This window comes from Elephantulus edwardii, unplaced genomic scaffold, assembly GCF_000299155.1.
Source record: "Elephantulus edwardii isolate Elephantulus edwardi_28Jun2011 unplaced genomic scaffold, EleEdw1.0 scaffold00290, whole genome shotgun sequence".
Taxonomy (NCBI): domain Eukaryota; kingdom Metazoa; phylum Chordata; class Mammalia; order Macroscelidea; family Macroscelididae; genus Elephantulus; species Elephantulus edwardii.
Window position 1 is genome coordinate 1,363,650 of NW_006400040.1, and position 22,051 is coordinate 1,385,700.

At 37.4% G+C, this 22,051-nt stretch overlaps 1 pseudogene; it reads left to right on the plus strand.

Annotated features, from left to right (window-relative positions):
- The window catches only part of LOC102875903, a 102,243-nt pseudogene that overhangs the window by 3,060 nt on the left and 77,132 nt on the right, over positions 1 to 22,051 (plus strand).

Here is a 22,051-nt window from a genome sequence, read left to right on the forward strand (position 1 = left end):
ATACACTGACAAAGAAGATTAATCAGAACTGGCTTTGACAAGCACTGTGGCATTTGGACAAGAACAAACTGGGAGGAGGGTAGAGAGAATAGCGCAACAATGAATGAGTGGAAGCCCCAAATCTCTGTAAATGTTTATGAAAATTAATAAAATATAATTATAGGGGGAAAAAAAGCTGAACAATGACTAGGGTGATAGAAGGAGAAATGATACCTTTGAGTTGTGGTGCTGGGGAAGAGTATTGGACTATGGACTGCTAGGAAAACAAAGATGTTGAAACCAGGATGCTCCTTGGAGACAAGGATTTTAAAGCTCCATCTGAAATTTTCAAGGCATGTTGCAGTAGGGACGAGTCCTTAAAGAGGGACATCTTGCTTGGGAGCATAGACAGAATAAAAGAGGAAGACCCTCAATGAGATGGATTGGCTCAGTGTCTGGAGTAATGGTAGTAGGGGTGTCAGAAAGGATAAGGTTGGCTCAGGATAGAGCATAGTTCAGAGCTGTTGTATATAGGGTCACTCTGAGTCGCAAGTGACTCAGCAACACATAACAATAACACAACAACAAAAGACATTAAACTAGTTCTTGGAAAGGGCTATCATGCTTGAAAAGGTGAAGGATCAGCAAAAGAGAATACCCCCTCAATGGGATGAATTGACAAGGGGACTACATCAATGAATTCAAGTGTGTCCAAGATGATAAGGATGACACAGAATAGAACAGGGTTCAGGCCAGCTGTTCATAGGGTCACTATGAGTCATACTCAACTCGAGGGCATCTAATACCACCATCAACAAAATTATATGAGGTGATTAGACGATGTAGAAGCGTTTACTTCCTTGGTAGTTCTACTTCACTGATACATATCTAACACCCCTCCAGAGTTACGTGAGACATGACTTTAGGGAACGCCACTAAGTATATTGCTGATTAGTCAGGGCATTTGTGAGTTAATCAATATTATTATTCCAGCCACAAAATTAGTTAAATCTTACAGCTTTTCTATTTTACCAAAATAATTTTATAATGTTTCTCTGCAAAAGTTTCAGTAGTGAAAAAATTATAAATGTACAGGATAATGGAGAGTTTAGAGCTACACTCCATTTTCCAATATCCAACCATAAGATAGAGTGTTTCTTCCTCTTTCTTACCTGAGAAAAGTTCCTGTGTTGATTATAATACAAAGACCAATGCCCAGGACAAGAATGCAATATAAAAAGGAAAAAGAGAAGAAGCAGCAAGGAAACAGACAAAATGACAGTGCATACAGTTAGATCTAATAGTATGAGGATTGGTAAAATATTCAAGAAGTGAAAGCTTGTATTTATTCTGCTTTTTCTGTTCTTTGACTATCTGAGACTCAAAAACATATGAGTAAAATCTTCTGGTGGGATTAAAGAATTTTTCCTTCAAGGTTTTATTTCAGCCTGCAGTGTATTTTTATGATCAAGTTATTAACCCCTGAAAAATGGGATTTATAATGGAAATACTGATAGATTCTTAATGGTAGCTATGCTGGCAGGCACCTATACATTAGCCTTAATGGTGTCAAATTGTAATACTAAAGTGATTGAAAACCTACTAACTTATACTTAAGGAATCTTTGCTTCAGTAGTTTTTGATGTTTCTCTCATTTGAATGATTTTTCAGGATGCTTTAAAGACTAGTATCCTATATTTGTGAGAATGAGAGTTACAATACTGTAGGGTTTTGTGAACATCGTAAACTTAGACCGGCATATTTATTTCTGAATGGCTTAAAACTCTGTGGTGCTTTTCTATTTAGGAAATTTACCTGCATAAAAAATATTGAATCCTCCAGTCATAAATTCTACAGCCAGAGGCCTTTCTTTTCCTCCAATTTGTGTGCATTTTATTCTTCTTCCTAGTGGCTCATTGAACAGCTGAAGAGAATAACAATGTAATTTCATAAACAGTGACCAAAAAATAAAAAAAATTATCCTGGACTTGGTTGGAAAGTCAACTCTCCACACTGTTAGGAAAATTATAGCTACATGCCAGGCTTTCATTAGCTTGATCTCATTACATAATCTATTCCCTGCAACTGTCTTACGTTATGGCCTATTTTATGTGACCTGACAGCTCATATACAGATGTAGCAGTAAATACATGCTGCCAATGTTTATACAAAAAATCTCCCTATCATCATGTTTATCAGGATAAATGTGTTGCCAGATACATTCTTCCTGAGTTAGTATTAGCAGAGCATGGCAAATGTCATCTCTCCTTCCTCAAGGGGCTCTTCTGAAGCTCTCATTTGGCATTTAAAAACATTGACCATGGTTGAACTGATCCAGATGCATTCTTGAACAGAAGTTAGAGAAACATAGAGAGCAGCCTCATTCAAATAGCCACCATATTATTTCAGGATTATTCTGACAGGGAGCAAGAAATTTAACATACTCATGCCCTTGGACCAGTTGCAACTCAGGACAAGATGAGGAAAGTCAAATCAGCCAGAGTAATTCCTGAAAAGCTTTTGGGAGCTGAGAATTCATTTCTCATGGATTGTTTTGTTCTCCAATCAGAGCAAAAAAGCTGTAAACATTATAGATTATAAACTCTAATACTAGTTCTGATTTCTGAAGAATATGTTTAAAAATCAAATGTTGTAGCAGCAAAAGCAAAAGTATCACGATGCAAGAAGTAAGTTTACAAATATGATCCTAACCAGAATTTGCATGGATAGGGCTTTCCCTTGCCCTTTATAAGCCACAAGGGACAATGCAGGAATTTCAAGTAATCTCCAGCTTTGCATTCTCTTTCATTGAAAGGTTTACCCTTTGTATGTAAACCTCAAGCTGTGGCTGGAGGCTGTAAACCCATTATATTTCAACCACCATCTGGCAGTGGAGATTCAATCCATTGCTTCAATCACAGCAGCCTGTCTCCTTAAACTCTAGGGATTTCACTAAAATGCATTATTTAAATGTCTTCACTGTCAAATTGTTTAATTCATCAAGTTTTTTTTAAGTAGCAGAAGAGACAAAACAAAGAATATACTCTAAAGAGTACATTTTTTTATTTTGTTATTATAGAAAAGAAAAGCACTTGAAAGTCTGCAGTTGCTGAAAGGCCTCAAATTAATTTTATTCATGATTCTAGGTTTCTAATGTGAGGTAACAGAACAATGATTACCAAATAAATCAAATGTGTACTGTATAAAATGGCTAATATAAACATCTTGGTAGGAAAAGACAACATTTCAAATAATTAGAAGTTGGTAAAATGTTTGTCCTGTTTTGCTCAATGCCCTTGCAAGTTCATGTCTCATTCCACTTGTAGTACATTTGCTAAGTGTTTGACCCATACCAGGGACTGTGCTAGGCAGCAAGACTAGAAAGACAAAGACTTTGCCCTTTTTTTTACCAGTAACTAGTAAGAGAACAGCCTTTGATTTATGACATATTGGAAGTCACTGGTCTACTGGTAAGGAACTGTACTGCCATATCAAAGACACATGGTTCAAATCCACTAGCTGTTCCTCAGGAGAAAGATGGGCAATCTCCTATTGTGTGATGGGCAGCCTCTGAAAAGCCACCTGAGAATCAACTATAAGTTGATGACACTAATAGCACATAACCTCTATGTCACAAAAGAAAGAAAAAAGAAAACATTGTTTCTAACCCCAAGGAACGAGGACAAACCTGGTAAGTATACTCAGTTTCTGTTTTTTTCTTGTACACCACCAACTACAACAGCAGATGATACTTAATAGTGCTTCTCAGCCTTTTATTTACCAAAATACTTGAAGTATGTGACACACCCCTACTGGTAATTGTGATTCACTCTGACAGTAATTCTTCTGAGTATGTTGGTAAAATAAGTGCAGTTGACCATTGAATAAGGAAGTTTGATCTGTGTGGTTCCACTTATATGTGGATTTTCTTACCTGATACTATTGTGCTGACTTCAAGAGTTGCATGTATCCACTTAGAATTCCATTTGTTGATAATCATCCCAGGGTGAAAAATTTTCTCTCTCCAGTAAATTTCGCATCACAGTAAAAGTGATTATATGAGCTTTCAATTGCAAGGGTAAAAGTGAGGGCACAGTAACCCTAATCCTTGCAATGTTCAAGTGTCCACTGTAATGGGAAATTATCCATGTATCAAGAAAAGCATGTGTTTGAAAAGGCTCTGGATGGCTTGATCGTGCCCTTTATGCTATTTAAGAATTACTGATCTAACATGCGGAATTGTATAGAATTTTGTAAAAGGATGGTATTTCTACATACGCCTCCTTGTATATTAAAAGGACAGTTGAGAAGCTCTAGTTATAAGGGTAAAGAGGTCAGCTTGGACAAGCTGCACTGAAAGGAATTCTGCCTTCTATAGTTTAGTGCAGTTTTTCTCTCTTATATCGTCTAACATTTCTCTCCTAAATTCGTTCCCTGGCTCCAATATTTTCCTAAGCTTTAATAAGGACAATACAGAAATTATCAGGTTTGGGATTTGGGATTCTTATTTCACTACTGGGAGAATTCCAGCAAAGTATCTGGTAAATCCTGAGACTCTCTAAGACTATGTAAATCAATCCAGTCTCTAGGGTTAGTTAGAGCATAAGACTCAAAACTAGTGAGGGCAAAAGCTATCAGAAGTTATTGATTTAGTTACTAAAATCTGATCTCCTTGTTGAGTTATAAGAAACAAAAGACAGAGAGAAGAGAAAAGAGAAAAACCGTGGATAAAGGTATCCACAAAGGAAGTTATATGCATTTTGGTAGGATATATCTTTCCATAGAAAGCACTGGTGGCTGATGGTAAGGAGTTGTACTGCCAATCCAAAGGCAGGAGGTTAGAATCCATCAGGTGCTCCACTGGAATTTACTGCCTCTAAAAGCCAGTTGGAGAGACAACTGCAGTAGTTCCAATTCAACAATACATGGCAACAACAACTCTCCATACTTCACCATGGGGTCAGAAGGTGAGCTGCCCTTGTTTCTTTTTAACTCGTCCTTATTTTCTCATTTGCTATAGATTTACAAACAATAGATCATTCATGAAATAGCTTAGGATAATCCATGCCTGGGACCTCACGTGCCTGCTCACACCTAACCACCACTCCACTTTGTTGTTGTTGTTGGTGGTTTGTTGTTGTTGTTATGTGCCATTTGCAACTCATAGCAACCCTATGTACAACAGCCCTAAACCCTGCTCTATCCTGTGCCAATCGCACTGTTTCTGACACACCCATACCGATTACCCCAGTCACTGATCAATCCACCTCATAGAGGGTCCTCCCCTCCTACGCTGTTCCTCCACCTTCCCAAGCATGATGCCCCTCTCCAAGGACCTGTCTCCCCTTACAACATGTCCAAAGTATGTCAGAGGAAACCCCAGAATCCTTGCCTCCAAGGAGTAGCCTGGTTTAACCCTCTCTACGATGAATCTGTTTGTTTCCTTGGCAGTTCATGGTACATTCAATACTCTTCTCCAGCAGCACAGCTCAAAGGCATAATAAATTCTCCTCCTTCTATCCTCCCTAGCCATTGTCCAACTCTCTAATGCATAACAAGTGATTGCAAAGACCATGGACTGTATCAGGCACACCTTAGTCTCCAGAGAGACACCGTTGCTTTTGAGTACTTTAGAAAGGTCTCTAACAACAGTCTTTCCCATCCACTTTAGGTCTGGCAAATCCCTAATACTTGCCATGTTGTGCCCACCCTACCAGAGCCCCCACATTTGTACCTGTTGCTGGGCACCATACTCTTTCCTGCCTCAAGCTTTTGCTTTTTCCATTCTTATGAATTAGAACCCTCACTCCCCTTTCTTTGGCTTGCCTAGCTCTTGTCTTTGCTTCATGATCTTTCACAATTATGTAGGAATTGCACTAAAGCACTTCTTTGCTCCCAAGGATGGACTCAAGCCATTTTCATCCAGACATGCCTGTGCTTTACTTCTTAGTGTAAAAAATAATTTATCTTTAAATTATCTGCTTCTGAGTTTGTTTCTTTCTCTATACAATAAGCTATTTGAGGCACTGAAGCTGAGTACAAAGTCTACAACATAATAAACACCAAACCTACATTAGCTTAGAACTGATGCAGAAAAAAAAACCAAAAGCCAAACAAACATAAGCATTAAGGAAATGGTCCTATTCTATTCGGGCAAAACTTGTGAAATGAATGATGCTGAACATATTAATGAGTTGTATAGATTTATGTTTCTAGACATCACAAAACCACGAAATTGATTATAAATTAAAACTGAAAAGTCTCATCCATATACACTCTACTCTCACTTCTGTTATCATCATGGAGAAAGATTGTCTAGACAAGGGGTTAAGAGGCTGAACTTTGGGAACTGACTGCTCCACCAGTTGCTGGCAAAATAATCCTCACTAAGTCGATTAATGAGTTTTTAATCTATGAAATAGGGTAATACTTGAGTTACAGTGAAATCTACTTCTTGTTGTTGTTGTTGTTATGTGCCGTCAAGTCGCTTGCGACTCATAGTGACCCTTTGTGCAACAGCCCTAAACTCTGCTCTGTTTTGTGCCAATTGTACTGTCTCCAACACACCCATCCCTATTACCCCAACCACTGAATCATTCCACCTCATTCCGCCTTCCCCTCCTGTGCTGTCCCTCCACCCTACTTAAACAAGATAAAATATGAAAAGACAAAGCCAAGCAAATGTACTCCCTAGTATGAGAAGCCATATTTCATACCAAATATTATATTAAAAACCATATGATTATTTAGGAATTGAAGGAATCACAAAATTATAAGTTGGAATTTTTCTTGTGACAGGTGACAGGAAATTAGTTGTTTCTTGCACATAAGAGACAGCTTGGGTCCCCCTGCAGAAGGAGTGTTACTACATGTGAAATACTTCCTTCCTGAGCCAAACATCAGGTTGAAAATAGAGAAAAATTCAGCTTCATTTACTAGAGAATTCTCTTTATTATTTGCTTCCCCCGATTCTCAGTAAATACACAGAGAGGTGTGGCTTGTGGCACCAGTTGATTCAAACTGGTTGACTCCCTTTTGAAGCTCTCTGTTTTATCTTGTTCTTGGTGTTCTGTCTCATTATTAATTAATATACTTTACCCTCAGTCTGCAACACCTTAAATTTTTTTAATTAATTTTAATAAAAGTTTACAGAGAGTTAGGGTTACCAGTCATTCATTGTTGCACTTTTTCTCTCTGAACTCTAAAGTCATAATTAACAATAGTAGTTAACAAGGTCTTTTGCTAGCTACTACTTGATAAATAGGTGTTTGGTTAAAAGCAATAGGTCCTCTGGACTACACCACCATAGCTCAATTATGCTACGAAGATTCTTATAATAAATGTTTAAAAAAAAAAGTAGCAGAATACAAGCTAAACAGTTGATTTCTCTACAGTGACAAAGAGAATACAGTGCCAGAGCTAAGAAAAACAATATAATTCACAATAGCTAATCACAAGATTAAATACTTGGGAGTAAATTTAAACAGAAGTACAAAGGATCTATTCAAAGAAAATTACAAAACATTACTGCAAGAAACAAAAAGAGACTGGAGAAGTGGAAGAATATCCCTTGCTCATGGATAGGAAGACTCAATATTGTGACAATGTCAATATTACCAAAGGCAATTTACATGCTCAATGCAATCCCAATACAAATACCAATCCCATCCTTCAACGAGATGGAAAAGGCAATCTCCAGTTTCATTTGGAATGGAAAGAAGCCCCAAATAAGCAAAGCACTCCTTAAAAACAGAAGAAAGGTAGGAGGCATCTCATTCCCTGATTTCAAATCCTACTACACTGCTGTGGTGGTTAAGACAGCATGGTACTGGTACAACAGACACATAGATCAATGGAATAGAATTGAGAACCAGGATATCAGCCCATCTATCTATGGTCAACTAATTTTTGACAAGGAGATGAAATCAGTTAAGTGGAGAAACGACAGCCTTTTAAACAAACAGTGTTGGCAAGATTGGAAAAGTATCTGCAAAACTCAAGCAAGAGCCACACCTCACTCCATATAAAAAAACGAACTCAAGGTGAATCATGGACCTAGGCCTAAAACCAAGGACTATAAACTTCATTAAAGAAAAGCATGGAAGAACTCTAGAAGTCCTAATCCACAACATAAACAGTCTTCCAAGTATCCTGGAAAACCTCCAACCAAGAGAAGATAAAATAGATGAATGGGACCTTTCTAAGAATCAAATACCTATGCACATCCAAAAACTTCTCCAACAATGTAAAAAGGGAAGCCACCGACTGGGAAAAAGTATTTGGTAATGACATGTCAGATAAGGGACTTATATCTAGAATGTATAAAATACTTGAGCACCACAACTAGATAAAGGTAAATAATCGAATTGCAAAATGGGCACAGGATATGAACAGACACGTCACCAAAGAAGACATGCTAACAAGCACATGAAGAAATGTTCAAAATCCCTAGCTCTAAGACAGATGCAAATCAAAACAACTATGAGATAATATCTCACCCCAGTCAGAATAGCAAAATTTAACAGAACAGCAAGGAACAAATGCCAGCAAGGTTGTGGAGAAACTGGAACGCTTATTCACTGTTGGTGGGACTGTAAAATGGTGCAACCACTGTGGAAGGCGGTATGCGCTTTCTCCAAAAGCTGTAAATAGAGATATCAGTTGACCCAGAAATTCCATTGCTGGAAATACACTCTAAAGAGACCATAACTGACATCCAAGCAGATATATGCACACCCATGTTTATCACGGCTTTGTTCACAATAGCAAGGAGTTGGAAACAACCTAAGTGCCCATCAACAAACGAATGGATACAGAAGCTGTGATATATTCACACAATAGAATACTACTGCTACAGTGAAAAACAGGAACTCATGCAATATTGTTCAAAATGGGTGACCCAGGAGGACATTGTGCTGTTTGAAGTATCTCAGTAACAAAAAGACAAATACTGTATGGTGCCACTGTTGTAAAACAGGACTGACTTCGGGGTTGGGGGGAGACTGAGAAAGATGGGTTCAATAATGTATATTGCATTGAAACATATGAGGGAGAAAACTGTTTAAAATGGATATGTGATTAGGTATTTTTGTCATAACGGGAGTCCAGAGCGAAGGCTGCATAGTGGAATGGACCTGGGGGGAGGGATTATAAAACAATGAAAGAATTTTTATTTTACTTTTCCAAGAGGGTAGTGTACTGTGGGGGAGGATTGGGAGGGGAAAAAAGTGCAGCAATGAATGAATGGAAATCCAAAGTCTCTGTAAATTTTCATTGAAATTAATAATATTTTTTTTTAAAGGTGAAAACCAATCCTAAAAACCCCTCATTTCCATCAAGTTGGAACCAACTCATAGCTGACTCTCCAGCAGGTTTTCAGAGACTATAAATCACACAATAGGAAATTGCCCATCTTTCTCTCACAGAGCGGCTGGTAATTCTATCTTGCCTGCCTTTGCATTGGCAACACAACTTCTTACTCAATAGACCACCAAAGCTCTGTAATACATGTAACACACTTGATTATTAGTAGTGCCTTTATGCTACCTTATCTTATTGGGTGTTTTTCCCCCTAGTCTTATTTCTATCTTTTTCATCTATTTTATCAAGTGCTAGAGGATCCTACATAAATTAATACTAAATCAAACAGCTCTATAACAGAGATATTGTTAGCTACCACTTGACAGATTATGACATTGAAGCTCAGAGAGATTAAATATGTTATCCACAGTCATAACAGTAGTAAATAAAGACATGAGGAAATAAACCCAATTCTGCTGACTCCAATTCCAACACTTTCTTTTACAACACTAAGCTGCTTTCTGAACTCCCAAGGAAAAAATAAAATTGTGTCAGTTTTACAAGGTTCACAGTCTCCTAGAATGTGGTAGTATGATTTCAGCAATTCTAGAAAGTTTTCCCACCTAAAAATATTACTTCTCTCAATTCCTAAGACTTGATATTCTTTTAATTAACAATGATATTTGGGGGGGCAAAGCTGGGCAGGGAGAAAAGTGCAACAATGAATGAATGGAAATCCAAAATATCTGTAAATGTTTCTTAAAATTAATAAAATAATTTTTTAAAAACAATGATATTTTTAATTCCTCACTCAGAAATGCAACCAAAGAGGAGCAATTATTTCTGAGAAGTAACATATTGATATTCATTCTAAAGTGCTAATGATACATGAGAAATCTTTTCTGAGACCAATCTTAGTAGACAAGGTTAAAGGAAATAGTGACATGTACAAAGATATTTCTGAAGACAGATGAGTAGTAGGTACTTTTCAATTATGCCAAACCAATTTTTGTAATCTTATTTTTTAATGTTGTTGTTAAGTGATTCATAGTGGCCCTATGAACAAAAGATCTGAACCCTATTCTATACTGCTCATTTTCATACTTCCTGATGTACAAGCACCCTTTGTGGTAGTCACTGTGTCAATCCACCTGGTGAAGGTTCTTCCTCTCCTTCACCATCCCTCCACCTTTCCCAGAATCATGTCCCTCTCAAAGGAATATGTGAGGCGAAGTCTCATCATTCTTGCCTCCAAAGAACACTCTGTCTGTACCCTCTCAAAGACTATCTGTTCTTTTGGCCCTCCATGGGATGTTCAGTGCTCTTTTCCAACATCACAGCTCAAATGCATCAATTCTTTTTTCTGTTATCAGATGCATAGCAAGTTATCAGAAAGACTGTAGACTAAACCAATTATTTTTTAACACTTTCTGATCATTTGATTAATACTATGAAAGTACTACTGTGTAAGTCATTGAGAGCATACGTAACTATTCCACTGTTCATTTGCTAATTTGCTCTACTCTGGTGGCTTGTGTGTTGCTATTTGCTGGAGCCATGCCACCTGGTCAACCATGGTGAGCAGGCTTCAGCCGAATTTCCAGATTAAGATTGGTGAGAACAAACAGGTCTGTCCTAGAGCAATTGAAATCAGAATACTCCTTGGAGGCAAGGATTTTGAAACTCTGTCTCACATACTTTGGGTATATTGCCAGGAAAGTACAGTCCTTTGAGAAGTATATCATCTTTGGAAGGATAAGAGGGTGAGCAGAGGAAATAATGAGATGAATTGACACATTGTGGCGAAGGGGTCAGGTGTGTCAGAAATGGTGAGATTGGTTCAGGATAGGACAAAGCTAAAAGCCATTGTTCATAGAGTCACTATGAGTCATAGTTGACTAATTAACAGCATTTAATAACAACAAGAAGAAGCCCAACTGGCTAGATATTCCTGAAATAATAGGTCCTCATAAGCCCCCAAAATAACAGCATTGATATAGCGCCAGAAAATTAGCTTCTCATGATGGAAGGCACTCAAAATGCAAATGGAAAAGAGTGGCTTCATCAAAGTCAAGTCACCTTAATGAAGTGAATGGAGTAAAGTTTTCACCCAATGATGGAGCTTCATTTTCTGATGTGGCAACAAACAGCTGCAAAAACTTCATAAATAATTGGAACTTGGGAGGTGTGAAATATGATTCTTGGAAAATTGAAATTATCAAAAGTTAAATAGAATGCATAAAGATCAACATCGTAGGCATTACTGAGCTGAGTTGGTCTATTATTGACCATTTTGAATCAGAAAAATCATATGATCTGCTATGTGGATGACAAACAGATGATGAAGGGTGTCACATTCACATTCAAAAAGAATAGTTCAAGATCTACCTTGAAGTAAAATGCTGTCAGTGATAGGATGATATTCATACACATAAAAGACCTTTTAATACAAATTAACAGCAACAACATAACCCATTTATTCCAACTTCAGGATACCTTGTGAAAAGGGAATTTACAGTTTATAAAGATCCTGATGCTAAATTTCAACTAAAGAATCAATCATTGAACTTGAGGCTAAACATACCATGGAAAATATTGTAGCCAATACCAGTAAGTACCAAAATCAGAATTTTTTAGAAAGACATTCCAAACTGTTTCTACGGCTCATACATGGAGTGACACCAGTATTGCAAGATTCACTTGTATTAATTTTTTTAAATTGTATTAATTTTTAAAGATGCCAAACTTTATCTCATGACCTCCAATATTTAGTAGAATGGAACTTCCACAATTCTTAATCTTCATTATATTATGTTTCAAGACATGACTAGCAAGGAGATTTTGTTTGAAATAAAATTTTCTTGACCATTTGGATGAAGCCAAAGAAAGGGAGACAGCTTTGGACTTTGGGGACTATGTGGTTATTAATTGTCTTGAACACATGAGAGAAATAACCAGACTTCCTCTATTAGGTCCAGTGGAACTAATTTACCTTCACCATGATTCCTTTTTCCTATTCTCTTTCATTCCAGCTCTGTGATTAGACTGCATCTATCACAGTATAGAAATCCATTAGAAACCTGTGACTCTGTTTGTTTGGGTTTTTTTTCTCTTATCATTGCACCATGGCTTCTGAGGAAGTGCCTCATCTATTCCTTCTTTGCATGGGACAAAATGAAATCCTGCGAGTAGAATTTGCTGCATTCTTTTTTCCATATGGTTTCCTTTAGATGCTTCAAAATGAAATATATTGAAAGGGAAACTTTTTCAACCTTTTATGTCCAGGCCATCGGGCTGATGACTATCAAGGATGCTTAAGGCAATACCATTTATTACAAATATAAAACAACATTTTTCATAATATTTTCTAAGGGGAGCTACAGTGACTTAGTGGGTAGTTGCACTGCCAACTCAAAAGCAAGTGGTTTGAATCCATCAACCTCTTTGAAAAAGAAAGAGGAAAAATCATCTAGGTGGTTTGTTATTGTTGTTGTTAGGTACCACTGAGTAGAGTATGACTTATAGTACACTATGAGCAACATATCTGAACCATGTCTTATCTTGTATGATCATTACAATCTGTGATACACTCATGCCCCATTGCTACAGTCATTGTGTCAACTACTTTGTTGAGGGGCTTTGTGTCTTTCTTCCTTCCACCTTTCCAAGCATGATATCTCTCTTGAAGTAATAACCTCTACAATATTTCAAAGTATGTGATATGAAGCTTTGTCATTTTTGCCTTTTAGAGTACCCTGGCTGCACCTTCTCCAGATAAATATCTGTTTGTTCTTTTGGAAATCCACAGGATCTTCAGTACCTGTGACCGGCACCACATTTTAAAGGCATTTATTCTTCTGTCACCTTTAGTCATTGTCTAGCTCTCAGATACATAACAAGTGACTGAAAAGACCATAGCCTGAATCAGGCAAACTCTAGTCCTCATTATAATCTGCATACTGACATCATTTCTCTTCAATAGTGTGGAGAGATTCTTGACTACAGGCTTTCCAAATGCAGTATGTCTGCTAATTTCCTGATTGCTGGTACCACATATATTGATTGTGAATCCAACTAAGATGTGCTCACTTAGGAGAAAAATAGACAATCTCCTCTCGCTGGATCAACTCCCTCTGAAAATTCACCATAGGGCCAGATACGGGTCAGTTTCAAATCAATCACAGCTGTCATGATATTGCCTGTTTGTCCAAAAGGTGAGGATTTTTTTTTTTCTTGATGTTGAGATGCAATCCGTATGGAAGGCTGCAGTGCTTAACTCTCCACAGCAAATGCTTAAAGTCCTTCTCACTTTCAGCAAGTAAGGTTGTGACATCTGCATAATGAAAGTTATTTATGAGTCTTTCTCCAATCCTGATGCCACATTCTTCTTCATAGAGTCCTGCTTCTTGAATAATTTGCTCTGCATACAGATTAAATAGAGAAAAAAAGATACAGCCCTGATGCACATCTTTCCTAATTTTAAACCCTGCAGGGTTCATTTGCTTTGTTTGCACAAAAGCTTCTTGGTCTAGGTATAGGTTTCAGAGGAGCACATTTATGTATTCTGGAATTCTCATTCTTCTAAATCTTAGCCATAATTTATTATGATCTATACAAATGTCTTTGCATAGTCAATAAAGCACTAGTAGACATTTTTTTCTGATATTCTTTGCTTTCTACTAGGTCCATCTGACATGAACAATTATATCCCTTATGCTGCAGCCTATTCTAAATCAAGCTTAAACATCTGACTGTTCTCTTTGTGCTGTTCTAGACATTTTTAGATTATCTTCAGCAGTATTTTGCTTGCATGGGATATTATTTGATAATTTCTGTTAGATCATATTTCCTGGAATGGGGGAAAACATGCATCTCTTTCCGTCAGTCAGCTAGTCAGCTGTCCTCCAAATTTCCTATCATGAACTGGTGAACATGTTTAGGATTGTATCTGTTATTTGAAATACATCAATTGGTATTCCATTGATTCTTCAGGCCTTTTTCCCCCCCAGTGCCTTCATTGCAGCTTGAAATTCTTCCTTCATTGTCACTGGCTCTTGCTCATATAGAACTTCTTAAAATATTTCAGTGTCACTCAATTCTTTTTGGTATATTGATTCTGAGTATTCTCTATCAATTCTTCTTTTGATGTTACCTGGCTCATTCAAGATTTTTCTCATAGCAGTCCTGTATGTTGCAACTCAAAGCTTGAATTTTTTCCCAGTTCTTTCACTTTGAGAAAAGCTGAGTGAGTTCTTAACGCTTTATCCTCCAATTCTAGGTCTCTGCACATTCCATTATAGTAGCTTGTTTTATCTTCCCAAGATGCCTTTTGAAATCTTCTGTTCAGCTCTTTCACTTCAGCATTTACTCCCTTTGTTTTTGCTTCTTGATGTTATAGTGCAATTTTTAGGGCCTGTGTGATTTAGAACTTTCATAAATCCACTGAAGCATCAGCTATGGGTCAGTTCCGACTCAATGGCAATGAATTGAGTTGTTTTGTTTTGCTTTGTTTTGTTTTTAGTGTGTCCTTAATTTAGCTGCTATGGATTGTGTCACAACTGTCAAGAACATAGTAACCACATTCAAGCATTTGAAAAAGTAGTGGTGACTTTGGTTGCAGCACAATTTTGAAATAATAATCAGTACGGTTGTTCCATTTTATTAAGCATTTATGACTTTTCTCTGAACCTAAAGATGTATGGGCAGAAACAATACAATCCATTAGCAAGGGAAATGGTGTAAAATATGTGCTAGAATTTTGTATTTTGCTTGTGAAGAACATTTAGATTACATTCTTAGAATGTAAAAAAATACTGAAGCACTCTCTCACCCCACTTTTTAAATCATAGTCAAAAAAATTTCTTGCAGCCTGTCAATGAAGAAATATCAAGCAGATGTTTTCTTTATTTCCAAATATATTTAGAATTCTAAGAGAAAACCTCCAAGGGTGTTTTTATTATGCACCTGTCATGATCAACATCTGGCACCAGCTCTTGTCAACTCATCAATCCCATGATGTGGTGTCTCCTTTTAGTCACAGAGACACTGTAAAAAAAACCCACAATGAAAAACATTTCTTCTCTTTTCATTTCTCTCTTCCTCTCTTCTTCTTGTTCTGTTTTTAAAAGAAGTAGACCAGTCCATTTGGTCCACTTATAAACTATACAGTGACCAATAATAAAAAAAAATTATAAACACGATCAAAGGAAATATAATGAGAGAGTTTAAAGCTTCTTTGAAGAGAAAATTATTGGTCTGGATGTCCCAATCTTTTATGCAGTCATTCACTTAACAAGTATTCTTCATTAGATTCAGATGTACATAGTGTGTTAGTGCTCATTCCTATTTAAATTAAAAATTCACAATGCTTATTCTCATGCAAGACAAGACATACAATCAAACAGCTTTTATAAATGTCTGGAAGTGAGAGGTCAAGACCAGCTGCTAATCTTTATGAATCTTTCATTTGCGTAAACTGAGAGAAGCATTTTCAGTGCAGAAAACAAGAAGACGTTTTCTACCAGTTATTCTATATAAAGAGGTCCAATTCCATACTAAAATGCAAATGCATATAGCCATCATCAGAATTATTTTCTGATTTTTGGAAAAGTGGGACTCACAAAGTTTGTTTCTGTGAGTGAGAATTTTGTCACACTTTCTTTGCATGTTGTTGTTGTCATGTGCCGTCGAGTCGCCTGTGGCTCATGATGACCCTACCTATAATCCTCCTACAGCCTTAAACCCTTCTCTGTCCTGTACCCATCTCACTGTCTCTAACACATCTACCCGCAGTTACTGAATCAATCCACCTCTTAGAAAGTCTTCCTCTCCTGCGCTGTCTCTCCATCCTCCCAAACATGATGTCCTTCTCCAATGACTGGTCCCTCCTTGCAACATGTGCAAAGTATGTCAGATGAAGCTTCAAAATCTTTGCCTCCAAGGAGCAGCCTGGTTTAATGTTCTCTAGGTTGAATCTGTTCATTTTCTTAGCAGTCCATGTATATTCAATACTCTTCTCCAACACGACAGCTCAAAGGCATCAATTCTTCTTCTATCCTCCCTACTCATTGTCCATCTCTTTGAAGCATAGCATGTGATTGCAAAGACCATGGCCTGTATCAGACACACCTTAGTCTCCAGACTGACATCATTGTTCTTCAGTACTTTGGAGAGGTCCCTAACAGCAGACTTTGCCATGGCAATATGTCTTTTAATTTTCTGGCTGTTGGTGCCAAGAGTGTTGACTGTGGAGTCAAGCAAACTAAAGCTGTGAACAATCTCAATCTCTTTACCATCCATCCTGATGCTGCCAATTGGCCCAGTGGTGAGAAATGTTGTCTTCTTGATATTGAGCCTCAATCTATATTGAAGGCTGCAATCCTTGACCTTCTGCAGCAAGCACTTCAGGTCCTCTTCAGTTTCAGCAAGTAGCATGGTGGCATCTGCATAATGCAGATTGTTGGTGAATCTTTCACCAATCCTGATACCACACTTCTCCTCACAGAGCCCAGCCTCCCATGTAATCTGTCCTGCATAGAGGTTGAAAAGGTATGGAGATAGGACACATCCCTGACATACACCCTTTCCAATTTTGAACCATGCAGTGTTTCCTTGCTCTGTTCTGATGACTGCCTCCTGGTCCAAGTATGTTGTTGTTCTTACGTGCCACCAAGTCGCTGTACGGCAAGTGGACACACTAGGGCTATATGACCTAGAGGGATCTTTGAACAAAAACAATGAAAGATAGGCCCAAGGGCCACGGATTAAAACTCACCCACCTTTGGCTTGGTAGCATTCTGTCCAGTGGGCCAACTGATCTCTCTCTGCGTTGATATCATTGTTGTTAAGTGTCTTTGAGTCACAGGTGACTCATAGCAACCCTATAAAGGAGAGTCCTCATCGCTTGTGTGCCTTTCATCCTCTTTCCAGGTTCATAGGGTTTCCAGAGGCAAGCTATGATGGAAGTGGATGCCACCCCTGCTTCCAAGCTTGTTTTAATCGGGGAGCTCCACCCCACTTGTCCGCATTGGGTAACCAACCATTAACGCATTTGACTCATCAATGTCACAGTGTTCAGCCTCACAGCAGCCACAAGTTACCACTGCATGGCAAGTGGACATCCCAGGACTATACAACCTAGAGGAATGTTTGAACAAAAACAATGAAAGACAGGCCCCAGGGTCCAAGTATAGGTTTTGCATAAGCGCAATTGACTGTTCTGAGATTCCCATTCTCAGAGTCAGTTTGTTGTGATCAACACAATCAAAGACCTTGACATAGTCAATGAATCCCAGGTAAACATTCCTCTTGTACTCTCTCTCTGCTTTCAGCCAAGATCCATCTAATACTAACAATAATATCTCTAGTACCACAGCCTCTTCTAAACCCAGTCTGCACATTTGACAGGTGTTAAATGATTTTCAGCAGAATCTTGCTTGCGTGTGATATTCATGATTTTTTTTTTATAATTTCTGCACTCTTTTGGGTCACATTTCTTTGGAATGGGAACAAATATAGATCGCTTTCCGTCAATTGGCCAGTTGATTTTCCTTCTTGATTTTGACTTCTTGGTACAGTTTGGTGAGTACCTCCAGGGCAGCATCTGTTTGATTAAATGTCAGTTGGTATGCCATCAATTCCTGGGGCCTTGTTTTTTGCCAATTCTTCCAAAGAAGCTTGAACTTCTTTCTTCATCACCACAGGTTCTTGCTCATACGTTGTTTCATTAAATTCTTCTGTACCAGCCAATTACTTTTGGTATAGTGACTGCGTATTTTTCAAAGGAAAAGATGCTAAACAAATAAGAAATATCCTCAAATGTCATTTAATCCATCCCACTGCCATTGAATCCATCTAATTAATAGTAACCCTTTACACACACTATAACTGGCTCTTACAGCTTCCAAGGCTCTATACCTTTATTTACATTGGTTGCCTCATCTTTTTCCTGCAGCGTGGCTGCAGATTCTTATCACATACCTTTCGGATAGATGCCCAGTGTTCAACCAACTGCACTCCCCAGGCCCCAAATGTGTCTTCACAGTCTTAAAGTTTATACACTATTATATATTGTGTTTATCTGAGCTATGTAGTTTCTGGACATTGATAAAGAAGTTCTCTTAATTGTATTGTATGGTTTGCTGTTTTAGCACAAAGTAGTTGTTTAAATTGCAATTAGAAATAATGGAATCTCATTCGAGATTCTTATTTGATCCTTTACATTTCATAATATTTTAGTCATGCTTATTTTAACCTCAATAACACTGTTAAAATATTCCTCATATACTTAGTTGTAATGATAGTTGTGTAAGCACAAAATATATGTGCTGATAATGTTGGTAATTAAAAATAACATATTAGAAACTTGGGCAATTTCTAAAACTGGCTATTTCTTTAAAGACTTGCAGTGAACCTAGATAAGAAAATGTGTTTTTAATAAGTTTAGACAGACCTCTTCTTATAATGCAATTTCTTTCTATATTGTTATAATCAAAATGTCGTGCTTAAACTACACTTACTACCATGATTTAGAGGAGGGGGAAAACTACTTGCAGATAATTTTAGCTTTATAAATGGCAATTCCTATTCAAGTTAAAATTAGAATTGACTCAAATTAGTAGAAATCAGTCCCATTTTCCTCTTTTTACAATGCCTTTCACTTTCGTATTCTAATTCCATGAGCTATAGACTACATTTTCTTCACTTTTTATTCCAAGTGGATCTATATGCATGTCTAATTCCTCAAATTTGCTATTTTTAATTTATTAAAGTCTAGATTAGATTTCTAATTTTTAATCTTATAGCATAAAAACCTAGAAAAGGGTCAGACAGCTGAATATAATTAAAAGTGATTGGCTGAATCAACAATAACAGCAAGATAGATAAGGGTTTGTGCCAAGCAAGTAAAACAGAATCAAATTGCCTTACAACTGACATGAAAACCTTCAAGTTTTGTAAGAATGAAGGCTGATGATATAATAAACCCTCAAGTGGGATGCCAGCAAGTATTAAGGTGCACTAGAATGTGAAATCCATAGACCTAATGAGATATAATACTTCTGCCAGGAAGAACCAAGGAGACATGTACAAATACAAATAATTGAAACCTACTGCATGTTGAGAAGGAGTTGACTATTTCAGCATAACCATAAGACAGTATGTCTCAGAATATAGCACAGTTTTCATAAAACCTTCACACACAATTCTATAAAGTGTGTTAGTGGTCATGAGATAGCTTTAGCTCTGTTCAAAAATTTTCTGTATTTTTTTTAAAAAAAGAATAACATACCTGTATTCCCAGCTCACATGTTAACTAATGACTTGGAAACACTGGATATTTAATATTTTTAAATTATTATTTTTTAAAATTACATATTCAGATGTTTAGGAGCTTTGGTGGCCTAATGGTAAGAAACTGTGCTGTGATCACAAAGGCATGTGGTTTGAATCTGCCAGCTGTACTATGTCAGAAAGATGGACAGTCCTCTTCCCTGTAATTCACAACCTCTGAGAAGCCCCTAGAGAGTCAGCTTTGACTCAGTTCCTATTCAGCAATACATGACATCACATGGTGTTCAGGTGTTTATTCTACAAGTATTAAATTGCTGATCAAAGTTGATCTCATTGAGAATATGAGATTTAGAGAAAAGCTTGCCGATGAAGGAGTGAGAAAAGCAAATATCTGCATTGATGGCAAACTTTTCTTTGGTTCTCTGTGTTTGGGCAGTTACAAAATGATGTCATTTTCCAGTCAACAGCTGATCAATATTAAAAGGATTACAATGGGTTATTGTACTTTTACTCAGGTCAGAATCTTTTTTTTTAAATTTATTTTTACACAGGCATCAAGAATGGGTGAATCAGCAAAGGGAAGATATTGAAAGGCAAAGGAAACTTCTAGCCAAGCGCAAACCTCCCACAGCTAATAATTCTCAGGCACCCTCTGCAAATTCTGAACCAAAACAAAGAAAAAACAAGACAGTCAATGGAGCACAAAATGATCCCTTTGTTAGACCAAATTTACCACAACTGTAAGCTTCTATTTTACTATTTTATTGTTAATAGTGAGCACAAATTCAGGTCAGAATCTTGACTTAATATGAAGAGGAATTTGTCCTGGAGTGGTCCTGCATCATCTTCTATCTTACAAAAGATAAAAGAAGTAAGCATAAGAGGACCTGAATCACCAATAATTAAGAAGATCTGGGAGTGTAGTACGTATTTTGGTCTCAGAGTTCCTGCACTGAGAATCTTACAGACTCAAGTTAAGGAGCAAAGGTTGATGCCAAGATACAAGCATATCTTTAAGAGATCACAGATGCTGAATAAAGCCTTTCCTTCAAAACTGACAGAGAGAAAGACTTTTATAGAGATAGTGTCCTGCATTTAGACTTCAAACTACCTAAATATATGAAAACATGTAAAAAACTGGAATGTGCCTTGTACAGGTATGATTTTAGAAAAATTGTGAACTGTAAAAAATGAAATAGACTGCAGACATGCCCATTAGTGAATTTAAATAGACTGACATTGGCCATTTTGAATATTGTTGTTGTTAGGATATTGTTGTCTAGTGGAGTAAGACTTACAGTGATCCTATGAGGAACCGATCTGAACATTGCCTTATCCTGGACAGTATGAATTGCTATCTAAACATGAGCTTTCTCTGGCCATCCTCACCATCTCTGACATACTCAACCCCATTGTCATAGTCACCTTATTAACCCACCTGGTTGAAGGTCTCCCTCTCTTTCAGTGTCTCTCCACCATCCAAAGCATGGCATCCCTCTACAAGGAATAACCTTTCTTATCAACATGTCCAACTCAATGGCACTTAGCAACAACAACATAGAGAGAGCTAAGTTGACCTAGTGGACAGAAAGCAATGCTATCAAGCCAAAGTTTGGTGATTTTAGTCTGCAGCCTTCAGGACTGATTTTAATTGGGTTTGGTCAAACATTCTCCTAAGTGCGCTGGTCTGTCCATTTGCTATACAGAGATAATTTGTGGTTGCTGCAATGCTGAACACTGTGACACTAATGTGTCAAATGGGATAATGTTTACCCATGGTAGGCAATGTTTGAGATGGACAGTGTTTGAGTTCACCAATTAAAACAATGCATCCACTTCCAAAACAGCCTGCCTCCGGAAACCCAGTGAACTTGGGGAAATGATGAAAGTAAAAGTTATACAAGTGTTCAGCTCTTTCGTTCATAGGGTCATTATGAGTCATCTATGACTTAATGGCACTTAACAACAATAACAACAACCAACATGTCCAAGCACGTAAGACAAAGCTTCACTATCCATGTCTCCAAGGAGCATTATGGTTGTACCTTCTCCAAGACTTATCTGTTTGTTCTTTTGGCAGTGTGTGAGATCTTTAGCACTCTTCTCTAGCACCACAGTTCAAAAACATCAATTCTTCTCTATCATCTTTAGTCATTATTCACCTCTCAGGTGCACAGTGACTGAAAAGACCATGGCCTGAATCAGGCACACCTAAGACCTCAAACTGACATTATAAATCCTCATTAATTTGAAGTGGTTCCTGACTACAGACTTCCTCAGTACAATACTCTCTCGATCTCCTGACTGTTGGTACTAAGGATATTGATTGTGGATCCATGTAAAATGAAGTTGTTTACAGTCTCAACTCTTTCTCCATCCATCATGATGTTGCTTATCATCATGTTTCACATGTTTCATGGTTTCATATGCTCCAGTGGTGAAGAATTGTGGTTTTTTTGACATTGAAATGCAATCCATATGG